Source organism: Panthera tigris, chromosome B1 (assembly GCF_018350195.1).
Source record: "Panthera tigris isolate Pti1 chromosome B1, P.tigris_Pti1_mat1.1, whole genome shotgun sequence".
Classification (NCBI taxonomy): domain Eukaryota; kingdom Metazoa; phylum Chordata; class Mammalia; order Carnivora; family Felidae; genus Panthera; species Panthera tigris.
Window position 1 is genome coordinate 170155710 of NC_056663.1, and position 25675 is coordinate 170181384.

The 25675-nt window shown below is 46.4% G+C and overlaps 1 protein-coding gene across 14 annotated transcripts in view; it reads left to right on the plus strand.

Annotated features, from left to right (window-relative positions):
• APBB2 (amyloid beta precursor protein binding family B member 2) overlaps window positions 1-25675 on the plus strand; it is a 382950-nt gene that overhangs the window by 341571 nt on the left and 15704 nt on the right. The window contains exon 1 of one of the 14 annotated variants that reach the window (XM_042984651.1): window positions 4659-4744. The exons of the other annotated variants lie outside the window; for them this stretch is intronic. The gene's annotated coding sequence lies outside the window, so the exon portion shown is untranslated. Of the gene's footprint in view, window positions 1-4658; window positions 4745-25675 lie in introns of those variants that run through there. 14 annotated transcript variants of the gene reach the window in all.

Here is a 25675-nt window from a genome sequence, read left to right on the forward strand (position 1 = left end):
TTTAAAGCATGTCAGGTTTTTAAAGTGGATAATAATTTCGAGGAACACTTTTATTTTTAAAAAGCAAATAATGGAGTTGTACGCCATGATAACACTCAGTTACTGCAGTAACAGCTACCTTACTTTTCAGGGAATGAACTGCAAAACGTATCAGAATTTCGTAGATGGCTGAACCTATCTTTTTTTTTTTTTTTAATTTTTTTTATATTTATTTATTTTTGAGACACAGAGTGAGACAGAGTACAAGCAGGGGAGGGGCAGAGAAAGAAGGAGACACAGAATCCGAAGGAGGCTCCAGGCTCCAAGCAAGCGTTCAGTACAGAGCCTGATGTGGGGCTCGAACCCATGAACTGTGAGATCATGACCTGAGCCGAAGTCAGTCACTTAACCGACTGAGCCACCTAGGCACCCCTGAACCTATCTTTTTATAAACTAAACCCTTTTTTAAAAATTCCCTTCATTCTGTAAATACCTTTTGTGTACCTGCTCTGTGTAAGCACCACGCCCGACAGTAGGGATTCAGAATTGATCTAACACAAGTCCTTCACAGAAACAAATGTTTCAGTACCACTGACTGCTAGGAAAGCAGAGCAATGGGCCACAGAAACACAAAGGCAAGAATGATGAGCCCTGGGGAGTAGGAAAAGGCTTCATGGAAGACCTGACTTTTGATCTGGACCTTGACTCAGGAGTAAGAGTTGACAAAATGAAAATTTATTCTTTAAATTGTAAAGGCATTACATGTTCATTACATGCTCATTTTATTTATTTATTTTTTCAACTTTTTTTTTTTTTTTTTAATTTATTTTTGGGACAGAGAGAGACAGAGCATGAACGGGGGAGGGGCAGAGAGAGAGGGAGACACAGAATCGGAAACAGGCTCCAGGCTCCAAGCCATCAGCCCAGAGCCTGACGCGGGGCTCGAACTCACGGACCGCGAGATCGTGACCTGGCTGAAGTCGGACGCTTAACCGACTGCGCCACCCAGGTGCCCCTACATGCTCATTTTAGAAGGGACGCCTGAGTGGCTCAGTCAGTTAAGCGTCCCACTCTTGATTTTGGCTCAGGTCATGATTGCATGGTTTGTGAGATCGAGCCCCACATCAGGCTCTGCACTGACAGTGCGGAGCCTGCTTGGGATTCTCTCTCTGTATCTCTGTGCCCCCCCTCCCCAACTTCTCTCTCTCTCAAAATAAATAATAAACTTTAAAACAAAAAAAAAGTACCTATAGGAAAAAGTTAATTGATTAAATTTGATCATTATGAACTGTATTAAATACTAACTGTGTATCAGGAAATACTAACTGTGCTTGATGCTGAAAATACAATGGTGAACAGTCCACAAGACCAGTCTTAGGTTCACTAACTAGAAAGACTTACAAACTATTACACTCACATTGTGGTTTGTTACACCTAAAAGATACAGATTAAAATCAGCCAAGGAAAGGGGTGCCTGGGTGGCTCAGTCGGTTAAGCGTCCAACTTCGGCTCAGATCATGATCTCATGGTTTGTGGGTTCGAGCCCCGTGTCAGGCTCTGTGCTGACAGTTCAGACCCTGGAGCTGCTTCGGATTCTGTGTTTCCCTCTCTCTCTCTCTCTGCCCCTTCCCTGCTTGTGCTCTGTCTCTCTCTCTCTCTCTCTCTCTCTCAAAAATAAACATTAAAAAAAAATTTTTTTTTTAAATCAGCCAAAGAAAGGGTTGCATAGGGCAGAGTTCAGGAAATTTCCAGAGAGCCTCGGTTGTCCTCTCTCTGTGGGGTCATGGACAGTATAGCTTTCCCAGCATCAGTGTGTGATAGTATGCACAAAGTATTGCTGACCAGGGAAGTTCATCTGAGCCTTGGTGTCCAGAATTTTTATTGAGGCTCCATCACATAGGCATGGTTGATGACCCATGTGGTTGACCTCAGACTCTAGCCCCTCCAGAAGTGGAATTGATGCCAAGTAACCCAAAGCCCCTGCCCAAACCACATTGTTAGACTACCTAGTGTGACCCAAGACCTGCAGGCAGACAGAAACACTAGTAATAGGCATGACATGCCATGGTCTAAGAGCTTACCTCCAGAAGCTGAGGGACAAGGCCAAACCTCTGTTGGGTCAAGGTTGAATTCTTTACTACACAGAAACAAAACCAGACACTACAGTAAGTGTATAAGACTCACCATAAAGTGAGGGAGAAGAGGACTGTAAAGAAAATATCTGGGACGCTGGGGAATGGAGAGGGTAGGGGTATGAACTGCCAGTTAGGAAGATTTTCCCAAGGAAGTGGACTGAGATATGAAGGACGAAAGGGATTAGCCAGATGAGCAGTGCAGTGAAGAGCATTCCAGAGGAGGGAACAGATGGTGCAAAGCCTCTGAGGTGGGAAGTAGCTGGGAATGTTTCAGAAACTGGAACATGAGGCTGGAGCAGAGAGAAGAAGGAGGGAATGTGATTGCAGCATCGGTTGTAGAGAGAATAAGGACCAGATCGCAGGAGGCCTCAGTGACCCCTGAAATGATTATGGACTATATCTCTCCAGTCAATGGGAAGCCATTGGAGGGTTTTAAAGTCTGAGCATGGATGCTCAGGTTTGTGATTTGTTTGTTTAAAGGGACACACGTGTGGCAGCTGTGAGAGTAGCCCGTCGGGGGTGAGCGTGGAACCAGGGAGACCGTTGGAAGACTGTGCTAACCATCTAGATGAGAGACGGTGGTGGCTGGAAGTAGGGTGGAGGCAATGGGGTTGGAGGGAGGGTAATGAGTTTGAGAGGACAGTGGCCAGTAGAGTTGGCAGGACTTGTCAAGCACGACTTCTCTGCCAGGGGACGCTCAGCTGTCATACTGTGCCGTTACCTTCGGGCATCTGGCAGCTCTTTTGCTTCTCATTTGTTGTTTCCACCCTCCTATAGGCAAGTAACCAAACTCCCTAGAATTATGCGTAAGGAAAGAAGGGCAGCCTCGAAGGGGTGACAGGTGGGATTCTGTGAAATCAGCTCGTATCTCCAGATTTGGTGATGCCTGTTCTGACTGCCGAACCCCAAGCCCAAGACTCACCCCCACTTCCAGTGGAGGCTGTGTTCCACACAGTTGTGGTTGCCAGAGCAGCTCATTGTAAACAGCATTTCTAAATAGCTGAGGAATTATTGGTCATAGATTCAGATATGCCATGTGTTAAAACATGTCCTCCTTGAAAAACAACTGATAACCAGAAAAGCCTACAATTGTCAGCACAGAGCCCAGCATTTAGGAAGAGCTCAATAAATGTTGAACAAATGAGTAGATGTTTAATCTGCTTTTAAAGCATGAACACTAAAAGAATTACCAGTATACCTGTGGTGTGTTTTACTAAACCCAGACAAGACTCCTAGTTACACACTCCCTTGATTTTCTTGTGTGTGTTTTGTGGATTATATTCCTTTCCCTGTTAAAAAAAAAAAAAAAAAAGTGTATGGTACTTTGTTTTGTTTTTTTTTTAATTTTTTTTAACATTTATTTATTTTTGAGACAGAGAGAGACAGCATGAACGGGGGAGGGGCAGAGAGAGAGGGAGACACAGAATCGGAAGCAGGCTCCAGGCTCCGAGCCCTCAGCCCAGAGCCCGACGTGGGGCTCGAACTCACGGACCGTGAGATCGTGATCTGAGCTGAAGTCGGACGCCCAACCGACTGAGCCACCCAGGCACCCCCAAAGTGTATGGTACTTTGAATATAACAGAAAACATGGCTGATGTCCCCTGCCTATTTCATTTGGTTAAATTGTCCAATCAAACATCTTGCCCAGAATCAATGAGAAGAAGTACTTTGAGTACACACGGAATATAGACAGTAAGAGATCTTGGATTTTCCTTTCAAACTCTGTTTTAGTCAATGACTGGCCAGCATTCATTTAAAATGCTGTCACTTAGCCAACTGGACACTTTCCTGCTTCTGTGTCTGGGGGAGCGGATTCTCAACTAGAGATGGTAGCGTTGGGATGCCAGTGTCATCTTGGAGCAGGAAACAAAAAGTGCCGTAAGAGATGCCGGGATTGGAGAGGTGTGTAGGGGTGAATGACTTGCTGTTAAGCGTTTCCTGTAAATTGGCAGGGAATCTGAAAAATACCTTTAAGCTCAGTTCAGCACTCGCTGCCTCATTTATCAAGCTACAGTTTGGACCTGCTTTGTCTTGACATTGAAAAGGCTTTCTGGCTGTGGCTTGCGGTGCTCCCTCCCCTCCCACCCCTGCCTCCTGCTCCCCTACGCCCCCACTCCCCGCGGCAGGGTTCAGGCAGGGTCTGTTGGGAACCAGAAAGCCAAGCCCAGGACGTCAACTTTGTAAAGCGGTTCAGCGAGATCAGAATGAACTTTCCAAGTCCCGAGTGTCCAAAATGGGAAATGTTCGTCCTAGAACGGGTGGGCTCGTTGGGGATGAAGGTATTTACCTACCCGCACGCCCCCTCCCCCCAACTTGCTTGCCTTGGGCCTGGTGTCCGGCAGCTGGAAGCCCCTACGGGGGACACCTGCTGGGCACACCTGGCAGGGGGTGGGGGGAGGGAGGGGCGGCTCCTCCCCAGCAGCCAATGGGCGGCCGCGGCGGGCGGCGGCGGGCGGAGAGCGCGGGCAGGCCCGGCGCTGGGAGGCGCGGACGCTGGGAGGCGCGGAAGGCACTGGCTTCAACTTAAGACAGAAGGAGCGCGCGGCTGCTGGTTCGAGCGGCCACGGCCGGCTGACTGGTGTGGTCACCGCTGTCCTCGTCCCAGCACAGGGGCCGCGCGGGAGGCCAAGGTGAGAAACGTGGGGAAGGGGCGGCGGGCCTTTGTCTGCAGGTGCGTGCAGAGGTAACGAGCGGGGTCCGATCCCGAGCTGGCTCGCGGGGACAGCGAGGCGGGCCCAGGGGGCCCGCGGGACAAAGGCTGCACCCTCCCTTCGCCAGAGTCGGCGCTTAGCGAAGTGCCTGGTCGTGGGCAGCTGGAGGGCTAAGGGGGAGCCTTTCTGCCTCGCTGGAGAGAAGGGTGAAGAATGTGTGAATTGGAGGCGTGGGGTGGGATGCGGGAAGCTTTTGATCCCAATTGACGAGCGCAGCAGTAGCCGTTTGGAGGCTCTGCTCTGGGCATTTCTCTTGTGGCCAGTGTTAGGGTTGAGTAAATGAGTGTATTCATTTCACATGCCCTCTGGTGAATCCACATGTATGTCTTCTTGTCTGTTAGGAGAATCTTGATAATCCAATTTTGGGATTAAAAGCAATATTCTTTGGTGTAAAAAGACTGCATTTACAAACAATTTTAGTTATATGGTTTAGAATATCTATCTGTGTGACTTCCATGTGACAAAATGTTTCAAATTCCCAAAATGTAGAAAATCACCTCCTTGCTCTTGGCATTGAAAAAGGAGTTTTGTTTTGTTTTTTTTATAAAGAAAAACATGATGTAAATAGTGCATACAGATTTGATCACATTCTCAGGGAATCTGTGCCTTCTCTCTCTCCATTATCTGTTTCCCTGTACCAGTATTGTAACCAGGCACATCTATTGATTCCCTAATTAATGTGTGGTTGTGAATCTTCATTACTGCCTTGGGTGGGAGAAGGCGGAGGAGCAGACGATCCCATTAGTCTTTTTTTTTTTTTTTTTTTTCTTTTTATAACTGCAGCTGCAGCCTGGCTTGACTTGAATCCTGAGTGGTGGGTTATGCCCGCTTTCCTTGTGTTGTGTTTTTTGGGTTCCTTAGACCATTGGGCAGTTTCTTCTCCATCCTCACCCTGACACAAAAGCAGTTTGCAAGTTTTCTGACTAAAGCTCAGATCTTTGGCACTGCCTTTTAGTTGGTACTGCTTTGTGATAGGAGTTATTTGGTGTCCTGACGCCTTTCCCAGGGACTTAGAAGCATAACATATTATGAAAAAAGCAGCTTTAAATCCCTATTTGAAAATTTTGTCCGTAATTTGGGTTTTTTTTTTTTTAATGCTTCTTTATTTATTTTTGAGAGATAGTGAACAGGGGACGGCAGAGAGAGAGGGAGAGAGAGAATCCCAAGCAGGCTCCACACTGTCAGTGCAGAGCCCGATGTGGGGCTCAATCTCACAAACCGTGAGATCATGACCTGAGCTGAAATCAAGAGTCAGATGCTTAACTGAGCCACGCAGGTGCCCCTTGTCCATAATTTTGTAAAAGTTGTTGGTGGCTGTGTTGTCCAAAATGAAGTGTAAATAAGAAGCTTGATAGGGGGAAGACTTTCCACAAAGCATCAGCCCTTATTGTCAAAGAACCATCGTTCTTGGCTCAGCAGTAAGTGAGGCTCAGCATGAAGGCACAGGCTATGTGCTGGGTGGGTCAGGAACCCTACCTCTCTGACACCTGCTGCATTGAGTTCCTCTATCATTCTAGTGGGTCCTAGCTTTTGAGCAATGGGGATTATTTATTTAATAAGTATTTACTGAACACCTGGTATATGCTGGGCCTCGGCCCTAGTGATTAAAATGGGAACTGCCCAAGTACCTCCTTGCTTTCTTAGAGCTCACATAATATTGTCACAGGATCCATTTTAGATCCTTTGAACTGGAGCACACCTAAGAAGTAGTATGGATGACCCTGAGGTGAGTCAAGAGGATGTTGCTGCTGGCTGCTGCCTTGGAGGCCGGCTGAGCCCAGGGCTGTAGGTGTTCACAAGTAGGGCCAAGGTCACCTCCGTGCCAAGGGTGTAGGTATTAATCAGACCGTGGGTCATCGTGCACTGGAGTCGGTCTTCTGGGACTGCAAGGAGGGCCAGAGGCTGAGTTCTGAAAGAGTTTGAACAGGGCTGTTGTTAATTTGGATGTGGTCCTTCCAGTGTGTTTCAAAAACTGTCTATCAGTCATGCAATCTCCTGGTCTCACCTCAACAGCTTTCATCTTTAACAACCCCCTCAGGGAAATGAACTTCATTCTATACCACTGACTGAGCAAAGCTTTCCATCTGTCCACAGTCTCCCAAGTGTGAAGAGATGACTCCTAGATTTAAGGACCTAGAACACGGTTTAAAAACCCCTACTTACTCTCTCTATACTTTTCATGGTTTTTGTTTTGTTTTGTTGGAGTATATTGATGACCTGTAACTTCTTACTCATCTGGGTTTCCAGAGTTTTCCACAAATCCCTCGGGTTACATGAAAATACATTAAATAGTAGTGTAACTCGTTCTTTTCTAAGCACCTATTTTAAACACAGAATATAATATTTTTGAGAAATTCTTAGACCTTTGGTTTCCTCTGGTCCTGGCATAGGATGTTCTTCACAAGTAATTGAAATGTTGAATGGGCAGATGAATTAGTATAGATGAAAAGACTTCATTTTCTGTTTTGAGGGTTTAACTTTGACCATCACATGTACTTGATATTTATAATCTATACATTGACTTGCTTTTCAGCAGATATAGAACATCTGTGTGTCAGGCATCTTGTGAGGTACATGATGGAATGAGACAGACAAGATCCAAAGAAGCAGGAGATAAGCCAGAAGAACAATTTAGGACGCAAGATAATATAGATTATAAGTGCCAGGAAGATGATCAGGGGCACAGAGAATGCAGCTGAGTAGTTCAGTGGGGAAAAGAACCACCAAGAAGCAGTCCATCCTAAGAGGTGATATTTGAGCTGAATGTGAAGGCTGAGTAGAAGCCAGGCATGTGGGGAGCAAGTAGGAAGCTTGGAGGAAGAGAAGTGCTCAGCGCGTTCCAGGATCAGAGAGGAGGCCAGCATGGTTGGAGCCAGAAGCAAGGAGGCCAGTGGTATGTGCTGGGGTGGACGAGGTTTGTGGGGACACGATTTCATGAGGCTTTTTGGCTGTCATTGAAGGTTTGAGTTTGGTTCCCTCTCTCTGCCCTTCTCTCTCTGTCCCTCACATGCACGACGTGCGCACACACTCTCGAAAGAAAGAAAGAAAGAAAGAAAGAAAGAAAGAAAGAAAAAGAAAGAAAGAAAGAAAGAAAGGATCCAAGTAAGAAAAAAAGACAGGTTTAAGCTTTAATTCATACGGAATTAACTCTACCTTTGCTCCAGTTTTGTAAGAAACCTTTGATAATTGCATTTGAAGTTCTTTATTTCACATGGGACATTCTTCAGAGTCCAGACACCTGGATATTTTGTCCCAAACAAAAGTTGTTCCATATGTATCTTGAATCAGAAGGAATAACTTTGTGGGAAAATAACTGAGCATACTGTGAGGCTAGAAAAGCCATCTCCTTGTTACCTGTAAAATATAGAAGTGAAGTATTTGGTTTCTGATGGGATTATTTTGCACCTTCTCCCCCCCCCTTCAGATTTATCAACTTGAAAGCTTATGGTGTTTGTCAGTTAACTTTGGTTTTGAAATCAACTTTGGTTTGGTTTTGCAAAAAAATAACTGATGTAGAAAATATTCCCTCTACAGTTAGAATTTTAGGCTTGTGGAGGGGCAGAAATGACTGGGGCTGCCAGCCCTTCTGACCTGGATGCCCGGCCTAGTTACCCTGGAACACGTAAGCTTGTCTGGGGATGAATAAATTATGACAGTTGAAATAATTATGATGGAAAGCAGCTGCAGAGAGAGCAGCTGACAGTTGGGGCTGATTTGGCCTGATTCTGTCACGTCAAAGCATGCATCTGTTTGGCAGGTTACATGAAAATGCTGTTTGCAAGAGGTCTGGTGTGATTTCCATCCGCCTACCACCACACCCCCCACCAAAAAAAAAACCATTCATAGCCTGCACGTGACCTTTTTGAAATGAAATGGTTGAGGCAGAGCTCCATATTGACTCTGATTCGCATGTCGGATGTACATGTAAGATTTCAGTTGAGCAAAAGTGTTTTTGGTTCTGAAGAAGCTACAGATTGGAAACACTCTTATTTCCGCATGTGGGTAGAATAGTTTCTAGCTAGCGGTGGAGTTTGGTCACCCGCAACAAGGATTATTGCAGCATCTCAGGCTGCTGGACAGGTTTAGTGCGTGCTCAGGTTAATGCTCTGCTCTTACCATCTTGCATTTCTTAATCTCTTCACGCAGAGCCTCCCATTTTCATTTTGCACTGGGCTTCACAAATCATTTAGCTGGTCCTAATCTCAGTGTTGGTCTACATTGTATGTTACAACCCCTGGATCAGGTTGTCATCTAAGCAGGGTTGGACACTTTTTCTGGAAAAGGCCTGATACCGAATATTTGGGGCTCTGTGGGTAAACTCAGCCACTCGAGTTCTGTTATCTTAGCGCAAGAATGGCCGTAGCCAAGAGGAAACGAGTGGGTGTGGCTGTGTTCCAGTGACTCTTTATAAGAACAGACAGGAGGTGGATGGTCTCTGATCCTGAGGCCGTAGTTTTCCACCCCTGATTTAAAGGACCAGAGTGGAACCCACAGTGACAGCTGAAATAGGGACCTTGTCCTTCAGAAGTTAGAAAGTTCAGTTGCTTTTGGCCAGCTTTGAGGTATTCTGAAAACCAGCCTCCAAACAGAATTCCTGGAGAAGGTCAGGCTGTTTGGGGTGCTTCTGTGACAAACCATTATTCAAACATCCCAAGCCCACACTTCAGCTTCTTCAAGGTGGTACGGTTATTGCATTTGTCAAATATGAACAAATATGGACAATAAAAGAAAGGTAAAGTCAGACAGTGAAAATAGAATGCTACGGTGATGAGATTGTGGTTTTTGGGTTTTAAAGATTTCTTATATTCGATAGAGAAGAAAAAAGAGTCTGGAACAAGGAGACTAGCCGCATATAAAAAGTAACCTTACTGAATGGGAAAGATGGGTATTCTTTCAAATTGTGTCAAAAAGCTCCTGCCAAGATAGCCTCGTCGGGAATGTTCTGTGATGCTTTGTGGTGCAGCTCCTCATGTGTCCTCTGCCTTAGTGTATATGGAAATGTCTTGTCTGGAGTCTTTTCCCTAAGTGATAAGCAAAGGTTTATTTCTTTTAGAGTACAGATATAAAGAAAATTATCCGAGGAGCTGATAAGTCTTGATAGAAATCAATATACAATGGAAATTTATATATTGATTTCTTCAGGAGCAGAGAAGCCATTTTTCATTTAGACAAACGTTCTGAAGGAGGAATCTAGTTAGGGGCTCTGGAAACATTATTGTGGTTTCTGCTGGAGATGATCAAAGTATAGATTTGTTTCACTTTCAAATAGAGTCACAAGAGATTGATAATCTTTCCACAACTTTCCTCCATGCTCATTCCTATGAGATATGTTTCATTAACATTGTGGTTTCAGATGACATGAAAATGGAGTATGAACTAAAGTCATTTTTAAAGTACCATCTGTGATGATCAGAACAGGGGAAAAAGAAATTCAGCCAACTCTGTGGTATTCACAGGATCATTGCCTTAGGTTCTTACGGACATGATCAGGAGTTAGGCGGGGGGGTTCTTTGTTCACCCTGTTTAGTTATTCATTCATTCTATTCATTCATTCAGAATCATTTACTGATTATGTGGCACAATGTGCCAGGCAGTGGTGAGTGAACACTTACACAGTGGTGAGTGAACACAGTAGGAAAGTTCCTGCTCACACAGATTTTACTTTTTTGTGGGGTGGAAGGAGGAACAATGACCAAGCAGGGTAGTGTTAGATGGCTGCAGGTGTTGGCAATGACTGGGTGGCCTGGAAGGGTTTTTTGGAAGTGGTGACAATAAGGAGGAGCCTTCCCATGGGAGACCTGTGGGCATAAGTCATCCAGGGCAGAAGGTCAAGGCATGTGTGTGAGAGGACAGAAGGATCAGAGTGTGGCTGGAGCCCAGCAGGTTGTGGGTGAGGCAGGGAGTTTGGGAGGGGATCATAAGCAGGGCAGCAACAGGATAATCGGCTGCTGTGCAAAGGATGAAACCCTCAGCCTTTGCCTGGGAACATCATTTAAACCAAATAGAGCACACTTACTTTTTGTCACCAGGTCCAGCAGTGGTGTAACCAAAAATCCAATAGGATAGAGATAGGAGCGGAGAGCTGAGACCACCTGTCTTCATCGAGGGCTGGGGTCCTGAGGAGAGCCCCTTAGCTGGGAGGGAGGCAGGCTCGGGTGCCTGGTGCCCTAGAACCACACAACAAAGGAGGAGAGACCTGGCAGGCAGACCCGCAGGTTCCATTTGTAGATGTACCACTCTTTAGTGATGGGGGTTTGAAAGTGAAAGTCCTGGAATCTTGGTTCTCCCACACAGAGTTAACCGTGTAGCCTGGCGATAACGTGTACCAAGCACAGAGCCTGGGTGGGCAGCACATTCAGTAAAATGGGAGCTGCTGTTGTGATTTCGTTATTAGTCATCGTAGCGTTGATGTCTGTTTTTGTTGAGGTATCACTGAGTTTACAGAATATCAAGAGTACTTGTATCTAGATGGAAGTTTCCAAAAATCAAATGATCAAATGTCTTGGCTCTTTGTGTTAGCTATGCTAGCACTCCTGTGTGCGCAAAGAAAGGAGGATTGGCTGTGTGTAGTGATAGCCCTAAATCCTCTTGGAAATTTAGAAACATTTAGGAATGCGCCTTACCCGAACGAGACCCTGCCCACGGCTGGGTGCGTGCGTTGTCTATATCTTCCTGGTACTTTATGTCCTTGTGACACTTCTCACATGGAAACCACTTCCCTAGTATAGACTGGTCTTCTTCCCTCTACTGTGTCAAAGCCAGAGAGGAGCCTTCTGAGTATGTTTTGTTTCTCCCCCTCTGCTTTCAGGAAGGAAGCCAGACCATGGTTTCACAGTTTGGGTATAACTTACATAATTCTTCCCTTTGATTTTGCCCTAAACTTTAAACCTTGAAACCGTAACATGGCATGAGTTATTTCTCACTTGAGAAGTAAGTGTAAGTTGTATGTGTATGTGTGTTCTGTCTTCACAGATACTCAGAGAAGCAAGGTTGTTTTGTTGTTGTTTTACTGTAGCACAGCCCAAATGAAAGCAGACCTTGTTAATTCTTGCTGTCTTCAAACAGGGACTTAAAAAAAAAAAAAAAATGAAAAAGCCACCAAAAACTCATTTCCTGTTGCTCTCAAATATCCCTCTTTCCCTCATTAGTAAGCTGGCTGGTAACTATTGTGTCTTCTCTCCAGTGGCATGAGAAAGTCCTTTGTTTAGAAGAATGTGCCTTGAATTTCAATAACCTTCTACCACTTTAGATCCTCTTCTTCACACTTAGTCCTGTTGGAACTCTGACTCCCTGCTTCTGCAAGTTCTGCAGGCTAACAGGCTGCACGGTCCTGGGGGGGGCAGGAGAGGGAGGTGGGGAGCAAACTAGCTGGCAGACTAAGGCACACTCAACAAAGACAGGTGCTTCTGGCACCATTTGGTCCTGGGAAGGACAGAGCCCTTCCCGGAGCTGAATTCCCTGAAATTCCAGACACCAGATGGTAAATTTGCATAAATCCAGAATTCGGGTCAGAGCTCTTTTACCTGCAGGATTTGGATTCTGAAGGGGTCTGTAAATGAGTTTCAGGGGGTATTGAACCTTCCTCCCCATTCTCCTAAGGTTGTGCGTAAAATTGTGGGTCCATGCACATTTCTTTCTGGAATTTTTTCATCAGATTCCAAGAGGTTCCAAGATCCAAATCAGGTTAGGAGACCCTCTCCACAGACCTCCTGGTTAGTACACTGCTTAGTATGCATGTCGAGTCCACATTGGATGTTCTCACACCGTGAGCCTTACACGGATTAAGGAGTATAACCCTCACAGCACTCTTAGGGGGTTAGTGCCACTATTAGTCCCATTTTACAGATGAATAAACTGAAGAACAAAGAGCCTAAGGGCCTTGACCAAGGGCAAACAGCCAATAAACGTCAGGGAGGGAAGAAAAACAAAAACAAAAAACCTTGAAGCTGGGAGAAAAAATAAGACAGCCAGGTTCAGGAGTTGATAGGAAAGTTTTCATAAAGTTTCAGTTTTTGCTTCATTGTCCTGTGGCTAATGCTGGTCTGTGCTGGTGCTCGAAAGGCACCCAAGGACCCCCCCAGTGATGAAAGACAGGCATCATATAGTAGCATGAAACAGACTTCTGTAAAAATGGAGCGAGAAGCACGCTGGCAGGTCTTTGCTTTACGTGCTCAGTTTGTGAAAAGTAGAGGGTGTGTGCCACATATGAAGTAGGCCGCTGTGCTGGGGGATAGGCGCATCCTCCTCCAAAAGCTGGAATAGGAATTGTCATTCTGGTGTGCTGTTTATTTTGAGGAATTTCCTATTCATTTGGATGCCCAGTTACACATGCCAAGTAGTTCTGTTATTTCAGGCTTATTTTAATGAAAACATTGCCAATTACTCCCACGTTCATTTTCCCAAGAAGTAGCTGCTGAGAGCATACTGATCAGGCGGCCTTGGGTGCGTGGCTGGTGTGGAATTAATCCCGGAGTTGAATTCTTCGCACTGCATCTCGTACAGTGAGAAGGGAGTCAGCTTGTGCCTGAGTCTACACTTAGCCTCCTGGAAGGATGCTCCTCATGCAGGAGCCCAGCTTTGGGCTGATGTTTCCTTCTTGGCAAATTTATAAGGTGTTGAATCAGTGAAGCAGCTGCCGCTTTGACTCTTCTGCATTTTTTGAAAGACATTTCAAAGATCGCTCTCAGGTCCCTATTTGTGGCAGGCTTTTACTTCCGTACTCAAATCCAGCAGTGTCTATTAACCCCAAAAGGATGGACCTTGGTAAGAGTTTGCAGTATCATTTTTCCAAGTTCCACCTTCAGGGGAAAAAAAACTCAGTGGCTACATATAGATGCTGTTTCCTTAAGTGAATCGCTAATAATGGGTCTGATCTAATCTAATACCCAAGGCTTCCATGATAATTATACCCAAAAGAAACAGAGTGTATTCTAAAGTCTCTAGATTGAACATTATCAGGCAAAGTTTTTGCCATACAGTAGGCATAGGCTTTTTATTAAGAGTAAAAAATTAAAAGCATTTGGTATAAATCAAAAGCTAGCCAGGGAAATGCTAGTGGCTCATTCTTTTTTTGTTTTTAAGAGTCAAAGCTTTCTAACAGACCCTTTTCTGATTAGAAAAAAAAAAAAAATCTGAGCACGAAACCATCTCATCTGAAATGAGAAACCGAGACTCAGAGAGGTTAAGAGACTTACCTAGTGCTCAATGTGGGACTAGAACCCAGGTCTTCGGATCCTTTGGTGATGATCTATAATTACGTCCATAGACTAACCTTGACAGAGGGACACGAGCAACAGGTGACTTCCCCTCAACCTGTGGTAAACAGTGCCCAGCCAATCTGAGGAGAGGGTCCCCAGTGATTTCCCTTCCAATGGGAGACATTTCACTTCCAGTGCTGCCCAGCATGACCCAGCTGAGACATGAAACCGTCAGATGACTCAGTGAAGAAAACTGGAAGGAAGGAGTTTATTGCACTTTGTTACACGCAGGTACTCTTGTACTCACACCGTCTCATTTCATTTAATTCTCATGATTACCCTGAGCCACGTGTCCTTCTCCCCTTTGCACTGATGAGGAAGCAGTTTCGAAGGGGGGGCACCACCTAACACAGTGTGCCTGGCACATAGAGGGAGCCCGGGAAAAAGAGACGGTGAGTAACGTACCCAGGGGAACACAGCTACCGGAGGGATCTGAACACAGCTCTGTCTACGTACTCAGCCTAAAGGGCCTCTCTTGTGAATTTTCAGCCACCTTCTCCCCCAACAAAAGTTCACAGGCCAAGGAAAAGGAAGGAGGTTCCCCTGTGCATGTAAAGCCCCAGGTTCTTTGCCAAAACCTTTGCTCCTGTCTTGAACACCTGTGCGTGGTAACCCTCTGAGCCATTCGGGAGACAAACCGTGAGGTGGTTCTACAGGACCGTGAATGAGGAAGGGGTGCCCATCATGGGTGCAGTGTGAGAAGCCTAGGATCAGAGAGTCCTGCCGACCTACACCAAACCCTAACTTCATCATGTACTCGCTGTGTGACCTTCGTCAAGTTCTTCAACCTCTCTAAACTTGTTTACCTTTTTATCAGTGAGAACGGTAAAACTTACCTCATTGGGTTGCTGTTTGGGCAACACAGAGCCAGAACTCAAGAAAGGATAGTTGTTGGGGTGCACTGACCGCAGGGGGGTCCCTGAAATAGTGAAGTAGATATTTACACATCTGTAGTACAAAAGTCACATGTGCTTATTGGAGAATATTCGAACAAATGTATTAAAGAAAATCCTCCATAACACCATCCCTCCAGATAACAGTTGACGATTTGCATGTTATGATGTTCCAGATATGTTACTATGTGGATATCAAAATACACACTCCAACTTTCTTGTTTTTTGTATGAGACCGTGTATCTGCAGTCTGGATGGCTTGCTTGTTTGATTTCCCACTTGATAGATAATATGTCACGGTCATTGTTCTGTGTCAGGATGCAGAGGTCTGTCTTTCGGCTTCGTGACTGTGGTTCACTACCCTGCGTACTTGCTGTTTCACACCATGATTTGAGCTCTCGTGTCTTCAGGGTCCTGCTGGCCGCTCCGTGACCCTGGCCGCGGGGCACCTGAAACAGCAGGTTTCTGCGAAGGTTGAGTTTCTCCCCTTCCTTCTCGTTATCTGGTGCCCCCTGCCTCTTCAGTCCACTTGCTATGTGTTTACCTGCATGCATGTGACACATCTAGAAAGTCTGTGGTCCTCAGGCCCTTTCAGATTGGCTGTGACAAGACCAAGGGGATGGTGGGCTCTCCGGGTCAAGAAGTTAAGTGACTTCTTTAGGGTCACCCTGGCAGCGCAGGGCAGCTGAGCATTCGGCCCCAAACCCAAAGTTGTCCTCATCCCTTCTCCGCTTCCAGTCCTCTCTTCCCTGACACATGATTCCTCCCCCTGCCGGCCCTCCCACATCCCACCTCTGCCCTTGACCTTCTGCTGTCTCTGCTCACTCCCGCTCTGTTGCCTTCTCATGATGCATTTGAGTGAACGTACCTAGACTATAATGTTGTAGTTCAATTAATAGAATGTCAGAAGTTAGTAAAACAGGTAAGGCTGTATCCACATCATCGTTTCTGTACATTGTTTATTGGGAGCAGGTGGGGCTGGAAAATGAAGATAAGTGCTTTGCCAGTGTTTACCGCAAACAGTTTCTTGTATTTGACTGTGATATTTTAAGCTTGATTACCTCCCCCGGTTGATATGTTGCCTCTAAACTCAGCTGGCATCTCTTGGCTTCATCGTAACATGGCTCGAAATACACACTTCTGTGCGACAGAGCTCGGCTAAAATAAGCACCAAAGGGCTATTCGTTGCAGCAAAGTTGGGAAAAGGGATGGGATGTCAGCGCTTGGAGTTGCCGTTAACGGGACTGTTTTATTTTCTGGATGCCGTGTGAATGCTAACGTGTTGTTTCTGCTCTGTTCCCTCATGCCTTCCCGGATTCAGAGAGAGGTAACCAACCGATTTTCACTTCTCCCTCTTCGTGGTGTCTTTTAAGTGTTTGGCACAGCTCACTTGCTTTCTTCATGCCATATTGCCACCCCCACAGACGTCGTTGTCTTTGAAAAGCAGAACTGTGTTCTGTTTAACCTTCTATCATCATTCTTATGTGTCCTCATGTAGAACAGAGTATGGAGTTGCATCTGGGCCCCCGACCCTCTGTTGCATTTGGCCCTGTTTGGGGAAGTCGATGGGCAAAAGTGATGAAGGTGTAACCGGAACGTGGTCACTTCAGTTATGGCTGGGAGGGGTCGGAGCCGCATGCTGGGGAGTAAACGTGAGGAGAAATACTAACGCTGGGTCCCATGTCGTATCAGCCTTGTCATGCTTCTTGAAGAATTAATATTAGGGCTTAAATTACGTATTCTCTGGAGTTTCATTGGGAAGGTTTGACTGCAGGCTGGTGGCCAGAAGGACTGACTCCATTTCAATCTCGATTATTAGTCAAAGTATATGGATTCTTCTCCTTTCCCACATCTAGATGAACAAACTCTGGAAAGGGTATAACTCTGAAGCGAAAAGCAGGTGTTTGTACCTCAGGTGTGTGTGTGTTTCCAGCGCTCAGTGTCAACCGGCCCATTTGGCTGACTGGGGGGCTTTAAGCTCCACACTTTATCACTTAATTAAAGCTCTGTTTTTGATGGAAGAAGAAAGTTTTCAAATTTCTCTTTTTAAAAAAAAATTTTTTTAATGTTTATTTTTTTGGAGAAAGAGAGGGAGAGACAGAGACAGAGTATGAGCATGGGAGGGGGAGAGAGAGAGAGAGAGACAGAATCCAAAGCAGGCTCCGGGCTGCAAGCCGACATGGGGCTCGAACTCACGCACCACAAGATCATGACTTGAGTCGAAGTCTGACGCTTAACCGACAGAGCTACCCAGGTGCCTCTGAAATTTCTCTTTTTGAAAGAATGGTTGTGGTTACTGCTTGGCAAAGTGAAGAGATGTAGGCAGTCGCCTCTTTGCATTGGAGTCGATTTCAGGGGAGCTCCCGCCTGGTTGGGGCCGAGCCGTCAGTGCTCAGTGGTGAGGAGGGGAAGGGAGACAGCATCGACTGAGTGGGCAACACTTCCAGAATCAGTCTTCCTGAGGGTATGGTTACAAGAATCTGCAAACTTGACTGAATCTTTAATTATCTTTGAGGAGGCTATAACTTCTGGAGGTGGTGGAAGCTTCCAGAGGATGAAGCATGGGAGCTCCCTCATCTGAAGTAATGAGAGGGCCTGTCTGAACCAATGGTGAGGATATTCTCAAGATGTTCACTAGCTCCTGCCCCCTCTGTATTTATTCAGGTCTCCTCTCTAGAAGCTCTGAATACGAATACCAATTCTGGTCCACCAAAGCCACCTTGATTATTTGCAGATGGTAGAATTTCAAATCTGTTGACACAGCTTATATGTCTCACGGAAGTGCCTAGTGAAGGATTCCCTGTGGAGAATGTGTGTTTACCCAGGTGATGAGTTACTGGAATGCCCTCTGAACGGGCATCCCAGGAACTTCCCATATTTGTACTTAGCATCTGCTTAAGCTTGCGAAGGAGAAAGAAAGTTGAGTTTACAAAGCTAAGGCAAGAGCTTTGTGAAATTAGTGATGCCTGCTGATGTGCCAGTGGGTAAAATTAAAAAAACAAACAATCGTGTGTGTGTAACATTCTGATTGGCCATCTAGGAGGATGGCTTTCTCATCCCCTTTCTTCCTCTCCCTTCCTCCCACCCCCAAAATGAGATTTTCAAAGTCCAGTCAGAAAATAAGAGCATTGAGGCAAAGGAGTGCAAACAGTCTTGAAAACAAGACTCCTCCTCCCTCCGGGCCCTGTGCAGGTAACACAAAGTGGGGATAAAGCCCTTGGTCATAAAGGGCTTAGACATGTAATGTTTCCATCAAATCTCTTTGTTGCTATTTGTCTTTATTTGCATGTGGGTCCTGTCCTGTGCAGTTAAAGCAACTCTGGCTTATAAGATTGTACAGAAAGATAAGCAGGGAGGAAAGCGTCTTTATATATTTCAGCAAGTCTTAATATAATTCATATGAATGCAAATAATTATGAAAATATCACTCTTGGATAAGGAGACAGGATTTCAAAGGAGGCTTTTTCTTTGACTTCTTTTTCCTCATTTATAATGACAACTCCCATTAATTGAATGCCAGCCTTCACAAATTCCCAGCATCAAACATGTTTTTGACCTGAGCAAACACAGATTACATGGAAGGCGTTATCTTTTTGTGGAGACTGGGTAAGGACTGCTAGCAGCGGAGATTTGGTGAGAGTCTGAATGGAAGGGAATCTCTTAGAAAAGAGGGGAGAAAGTCACTCCCAGACAAGCCTGGGCTGTACTGCAGCTGACAGGGTCGGCTCATGTGGGGCTGCTTCAGAAGGCAAAGTTCGGTCCCACAGGCCAGAGTTGCAGGGAGGCAAATTTCAGGTCGTTATTTAGGAAAAAATATGTATGTTGGCTCACCAGGAGCATTCCTGCAGTGGAACAGGCTGATTCAATAAGCAAATAAGGTTTCATATCACTGAAATATCCTAGGTGCCACCTCTCTGGGCATCTGTAGACGGGGGTTTTTAATGTTAGCCTGGCTAACCTCTAAGAGGTCGGAAGGTGCCTTGTAAGTTCCTTTTGAGGAGAGAAAAGCACGGAAGCAAATTCCATTTATGTAAGAGGGTTGTGGGGGAGAGAGGGAGGAAAAGGGTGAATACTTCTGTCTTGGCTCTTTTTTAATAGAACCCATTTGAATAAAGAATCATGTCTTCATTCATTCCATAAAGATGGATTAAGCCCCTACAGGGTGATTAAAATGCTGTTCAACTGAGAACAATAAAAGCATTCTTTTGTCCTTTTTCCTTGCCATTAAGAAATTTGAGGCTGTCATGTACGATTCTTAGCGCTGACATTTTTCCCTGGCAGAACTGGAGGCTGGTCCTCTGGGGGAATAATTACCAACGAGAACAGCAAAAGGAGTAGAGAGTTGGAAACACAAGGGCGCCGTAAACAAAAGATGAAAGGTGCTCACTTCTGTTCAAGTTTAAGGAAGGGGCACAGATAGCTACGGCTATAAGCCTTCCACTTCCTGGGGGCTTTCTTGTTTTTGTTTTATACAAAAGGGACTTATTAAAAAACCAGTAAGACATCACTACATCATGACACTGTCACACTGGGCTTTTAACACAAGACTTGCTCTACCATACTGGGTGGCGGGGGAGGGGGGCATCACTTCCTGGTTTTTAAAGGAAACACTGTGATTCCCATGACTGCACAAAATAAATGTGTGGGGAGCAGGGGACTGGAACAGCGCCTCTTTTAGCAAATGGCTCCTCATCCAGCACTGTAAATGGAGCAAGCTGGAGCAAAGGACGAAAATGGTTCTTGCTGCTGAGTGTCAGACAGAATGCCTCAGACATCTGGAAGACTGTGTTGGAAAAAGTAGGAGCTGTGTTCTGACTGGACCTCAGAGATCATTTGGACCAGCTTTGTGGTTTTAAATGAGCGCACCAAAGCCCTGGGGGGGTGCATGACCACCAGGGTACCCGGTCGCTGGGGGAGGCATAGAAGCCCATCTGAGCCGCGGAAGCCAGGTAGCTGTATAGCCCAAGGGCTACTGGCGGCTCTGAGGAAGGAAGGGGGGAAGGTGGGAGGTGGCAGGAAAGCCATTGAGGGCTCTGTAGGCAAAGGTTCCTGAAATGCCCCAGCAGCGGGCTGACCCTCCCCCTCATGCAGTGTCAGAGCCACCTTGGGCCCTGCCTGGCTGTGTGACCCCCGGTGGCACCTGGTGCTTTTCCTCCAAAATTCCCACGTGGCCCTAGGCCCATCACAACAGCGTAGGCTTGCAGTCTGTCAGGAACACTATAACTGTGGAGGTTTCTTGTTCCCCTCAGAACACAGGAAGATCTCTAGAAAAGGTCGGAGTGCTCTTACATGTGAGCATAAGGTCTCTTAGAACCCTAACACTGATTGGAAAATGTCTCTCTGAAAGGCCAAGTTGGACGATGTCTTGATCATTGTTGAAACTGGATGATGGGACATGGGGAGTTCATGGACTATCTCTTCTACTGTGCGTGTTTGAGAGGTTCCAGAATGAGAAGTTTAAGGGAGAAAAAAATAGGCAGATGTACTATGTTCTTTTGTACTCAGGAGGTCCCACACTCCTCAGTCTCCTAAAGCTGGGACCCACTCCCTTCTCCAGGGAAAAGGCCCAAGACGCCAAGGTCACCACAGACCTCCCTCCCTTCCTATTGGTTGCTAAGACCGAATAGCCTGTCTCCTGCTGCACAGCCTCTGCAGCCCTGGAGACTTCTCCTGAAACCCTCTCTTTTGGATGCCTTTGGGACCAGCTTGTCCTGGGCTTGCCCCCTCCCCAACACTTTCTCCACCCTTTCATTGGGCCCTCCTGCCTCAACCGGGCTTTTTAATGCCTTTCTCTTTCGGTCCAGGCTTCGTTTTGTCTTTTCTCATTCTCTACACTCTCTTCTGCTCTCCTGACTACTGCTGCCCACAGGTCCATATTTTTGGTCCAGACCACAGGCCTGAGCTCAGGGACTAAGCGTCCACCTGCTTGGTGGCCCTGGCCACCTGGAGGCCCTCAAACACCTCACACTTCCTGCCCAACATGGAGCTCATGAGCTTCCTTCACCAAATCCCTCCCCTCTCCCCACCTCGATGTGAGGGCACTTAGTTGGTCCAGCAAGGACCCTAGAGTTATTCTGGGTTCTCCCCTCATCACACCCATCAGTGTCAGCCGTCCTTCCAACACCTCCCTTCCATCTGTCTCCTCCACCCTGTTCTCACAGATGCTAACTTAGCCCGCATCAGGCTCATCCTCTGCTACTATGTTGACATAGGGGGGTGCTCCCTTGACCCACTTTGTTCCACCCAAAGAAAGTTTTCAAAACCCCTGTCATGTGGGATCACATGCCATACTGCAAGGCTCAGATGGCCAGACTGCTGATTGGCCACACATACAGCCTCCCTGCTGTCACCCTCGGCCCCTTACCACACCACTCTGTGGACTTTCTTACTTCCATGCTTTTGCTTGTGCTCACATTGAATCTTCTGTGAACCGTCCACTACCCTTCTTACCCTGGTGAGGTCCTTACTATACTTAAAGATGCAGCTCAAATCTCACTGGACGTCCGTATCATTAGACAGTGGGCTTCCGAGGCTGAACCTTGTCTGTGTTTGCATCTCTGGTGCCTGACACATAATAGTGCCTCAGAAGCTATTTGTGGAGGGAATTGAATATTTTTTAAAAACAGAAGTCTTTAATCATGTCATAGTTTAGTTAGAACATAAAGCCAACTGGCAGCCGTATTAGTCCAATTGCTGCTTTAACAAATTACCACAAATGGTAGCTTAAAGCAACACGAATTTATCCCCCTACAGTTCTGGAGATCAGAAATCTAAAATGAGTGTCGCACTTGTAATCATGGTGTCCATGTGGTTAAAGACTCCAAGAGGAAGTCTTTCCAGCTTTTAGAGGCTGCCTGCTTTCCTTGGCTGGTGGCCCCTTCTTCTGTTCTTTCACTTATAAGCAAAATTCCTCCTTCTTTCCCTTGTAATTGTGTTGGGCCCAACCAGATAATTCAGGATACCAGCCCCATCTCAAGATCTTTAATTTAATCACATTTTGGCCATGTGAGGTGACATATTCACAGATTCTGGAGATTAAGGGTGAGCATCCTAGAAGGGTCATTGTTCTGTTACAACAGCCTTTTCAGAAATCATGCTGGAAAGCCAAGCTTTTTTTTTTTTTTTTAATTCTTTTAATGTTTATTTATTTTTGAGAGAGAGACAGAACACAAGTAGGGGAGGGACAGAGAGAAACAGAGACACAAAATCCCAAGCAGGCTCCAGTCTCTAGGCTCTGAGCTGTCAGCACAGAGCCTGACACAGGGCTCAAACCCATGAACCGTGAGATCATGACCTGAGCCGAAGTCGGACATTTAACCGACTGAGCCACCCAGGTGCCCTGTGGAAAGCCAAGGTTTTGAAACCACCAGTTAAGCAACGTTTGGGTTTCATTCTAAATAATAATGAAATTAGATGAGCCACGCACTTTGCTGCACACAAGGGGAGCTGTTCACCTTGTGTATGCCCCAGGTCTGAAAGAGAGGACTTACCTGCTTCTGACAGACCTCCGTGTATAGCTTGCGGCTATTTAGGGTGACTCGAGACACACAGATCACTTGACCTCCACGGTGAGGAGAGAATGCTGGTTTTTTTCCTTGGAAGCAGATAGAAAACCTGGAGGGGTTAGTTATGGGATTCACTCACCATCACAAACTGACAGATTCCTACCTTCCCGATCTATCAGCCTGGTACCTGAGAGGGAACAAGAAAAGACAAAGCTGTAAAAAAAACAAAGAAAAAAGAAAAAATTGTCAGAATCCCCCAAACAAAGCCTTTGGCGGCTGAGCCTCTCCTCTGGGAAGATGTGGGTTCCAGATGGTTGCCTTAGGCATTAATCACTTTCCCTGAAGCCAGAAGAAAATGAAGATTAATAATAATAATTTTTTTAAAAAATTACTCCTGAGGGGTTGCATATTAAAGAACAGAGGGCATGGAGCTGAAGTTTGATAGGATGATCCATTGCTCATTGATAACGGCTTGTTTCATCCTCCTTGGTGGTAACCTTGTACTTGCAGCACTTGCCGGCCGGCCAGCAGTCCTGAAGAGCAGGGTGGACCTTGGAAGCTATGCCATAGAATATCAGAGCCACACAGGAACCTGGGAAACCTTTTTTTTTTTTTCCAACTCTCTCACTTAGAGATGAGGCTAGACTCCATGCCCGAGGTTGTATAGCTCAGTGGGTCCAGGAATGAGACTGGAATCGGGGTTGCCTGAATCCCGATACATTGCTCTCTGACATTGCCTTACTATCTCTGAGAGACAACAGACACATTAGATCCGTGCAAGAACTACAAAAAGTAGTGTGTGACAAGCTCCTGTCCTTTGTGCTATAGAATTTATATACTATAATAAGCATTTAGACACCAGCAAGGTTCTGGCACCCAGCAGGCTCTTGAGGTGGATGGACGGACCGTGCAGTAGAGGGAGCTGTGCCCCCCTGACGGTGCAGGGACACCAGCGGTCGCCAAGTGAGAAGAGATGCCATGAGGGGGGACCTGCCTTTCCAGAGCAGAGAGGAGAGCTCCTTGGCTGGAATAAGGATGCTGGGAGAGTAGGTGCGACAAATTTTGGAACTGTAGAAATCCACACAGAGTTGTTGGTGACCACAGAACCAAACAGATTTGACCGCAGCTGAACGTAACTTTATTTACTTAACTTTATTTATTTACTTAGAGAGAGAGAGAGTGTGCATGCAGGGGGAGGGGCAGAGAGAGAGGGAGACAGAGAATCTTGGGCAGGCCCTGGGCTATCAGCACAGAGCCCAACATGAGGCTCGAACTCACGAACCACGAGATCATGACCTGAGCTGAAACCAGGAGTCTGTTCACTTAACCGACTGAGCCACCCAGGTGCCCCTGAACATGGAATTTTGAAGGGAAACAGTTGTGCATGGTAAGACACCACGTATATTCCTTTAGGATCCATTTAGGAAAGAAAAGAAGCCAGAGAGCTGGGAGCTAGAAACAGGGCTTCCCTTGAGCATGGTCTCCAAAAGTGAGGCCCTCTCTCATTTCTTTTTTAAATACAGTATAAAACCTTGGATTGCGAGTAACCTGCTCTGCAACCGTTCCACAAGACAAGCAAACATTGTTCATAAATTTTAACTTGATAAAGGAGCGATGTCTTGCCATACAAGTAGTACATGACGCGGAACATCACATGATCCCAACTGAGCCAATGGTTCTTGAAATTCGCTTTAATAGACAAGTGCTTTGGATCATAAGCATGTTTCCAGAACGAATCATGCTCGCAAACCAAGGTTTTACTGTACCGTGTTGTCTTGATGGTGGTTGAGACCAGAATGGAAAGGCATCAGGAACACAGTGTAGAATAAGACTGTGCTCGGGGCGCCTGGGTGGCTCAGTTGGTTGAGCGTCTGACTTCGGCTCAGGTCATGATCTCACGGTTCGTGAGTTCAAGCCCCATGTCAGGCTCTGTGCTGATAGCTCAGAGCCTGGAGCCTGTTTCAGATTCTGTGTCTCCCTCTCTCTCTCTCTCTGACTCTCCCCCACTCATGCTCTGTCTCTCTCTGTCTCAAAAATAAATAAACGTTAAAAAAAAAAAAAATTTAAGACTGTGCTCATCGCTCAGTCTGGGCCCAGCACCTCACCCAGACCCATCCCTCAGCCCACTGCCGTGTAGCCTGACACCTCTGACCGAGGGCCAGCTCACCCTTCAGGAGATCAGGATGCGTGCTGCAGGACCCATGCCGGAAAGAGAAAGGAACACTCGGTACCTATATGGCCAGGCCTGGACTGGGTATTGGGAATGAATAAGACACAGATCGTCTTCACAGAGCTTTAATGACTTGTGGGGAATACACGCTCCTACACAGACACCGATGGTACCCAGTGCTAAGTGCCACGTGCATAAGTTGTGACCGCAGCACTGGGAAGGGCGATCTGCTCATCTCCGGGTCCCACGTGGTGACAAGGGCATGGAGACCGTGTGCACAAAGGCAGGGAGCAGAGACCTGCTGAGAATGCCCGAGAGGTCGTAGGGCTGGCAAGGGGCGATGGGTTCAGGACGTTTTTCGGGAGGTAAAACTGGCCAAACACACACAGGGGGTGGGTACAGAGGGTGAGGGGGAGTCCGGAAGGCCTCCTGGTTCTAGCATGGAGGACACCAGCTGAGACAGAACATGAGGAAGGAGAAGGTTGGGGGGAGCAGGTGTTGAAGCCAGGTGTGGACAGGCTGAGGCTGAAGTGCCCTGACCTGGGGTCGGGGTTCGGGAGCCCCCACTGCACATGGCGTGCGATGCAGGGGAAGCTTTTCTGCCACATCTCCACGATGGCCAGTGGCCTCCAGTGGGTAGATCCCTGTGCCTTCCCAAAGAAGCCAAGGATATCTAGAAGAAAGCAGCTGTCATGGTCTGTGAAAAGACCACCAGTTCTTTTATTAAGAGGAACCATTAAAAATAAATCCATGTGTGGTTACATTTACAGACAGTATCCTGGCTTAAGCAACAAACACAAAGAACGCGTTGTGATCCAGATGGGGTAAATCTGGGCGTGTATTGTTCTTAAACACTTCGATCTTTAAACCACTGTCCTCCAGTACGAACAGTAAGAAATTTAGTTGTACGGTTGGTTGTTCGGCCCGGTTCTTTTGAAGCCAGGTCTTGCCACAGTCGATATCCTTTTCATCAGCAGAACAGATGCTAACACGCAGCACCAGCTGCACGCCCACCGAGGTGGCTG